The following is a 396-nucleotide window of genomic DNA, read 5'->3' as shown; positions in this document are numbered from 1 at the left end:
GGGCGCTTGGTCTCTATATCGGGGCGTCGTTTGATGAAAAGTTTGAAAGGGAAAGGAAAGGACTAAAGAAAAAGGAAAAAAAAAAATCGAAGGGAAGAGACTTTTCCCCTTTTTTAAGGAAAATCTCTTTCGTCGTTGGGACAAAAAATGAAAATAAAAAAGCGTTCGTTTTTTTTTCGCTTCAAGTCGTCGAAAATATAAAGCTTGTGTGTGATCGAGTGTAGCGGTAGTGTGGTGGGCAGCATGAGTATAGTCAGAAAATGGTGAAAATTTACATCTTTCTTTTCAAACAGATACCTCGATAGATAGGCCAAAATTCCCCCCCTCTTCCTACTTCCTTCGATGACGCTTCATAGTTCCCACATTAGAAAAAAAAAAAAAAAATACTTGGCCTCT

This window comes from Penaeus monodon, chromosome 29 (assembly GCF_015228065.2).
Source record: "Penaeus monodon isolate SGIC_2016 chromosome 29, NSTDA_Pmon_1, whole genome shotgun sequence".
NCBI classification, from domain to species: domain Eukaryota; kingdom Metazoa; phylum Arthropoda; class Malacostraca; order Decapoda; family Penaeidae; genus Penaeus; species Penaeus monodon.
Note: the sequence above shows the minus strand (reverse complement) of the source record.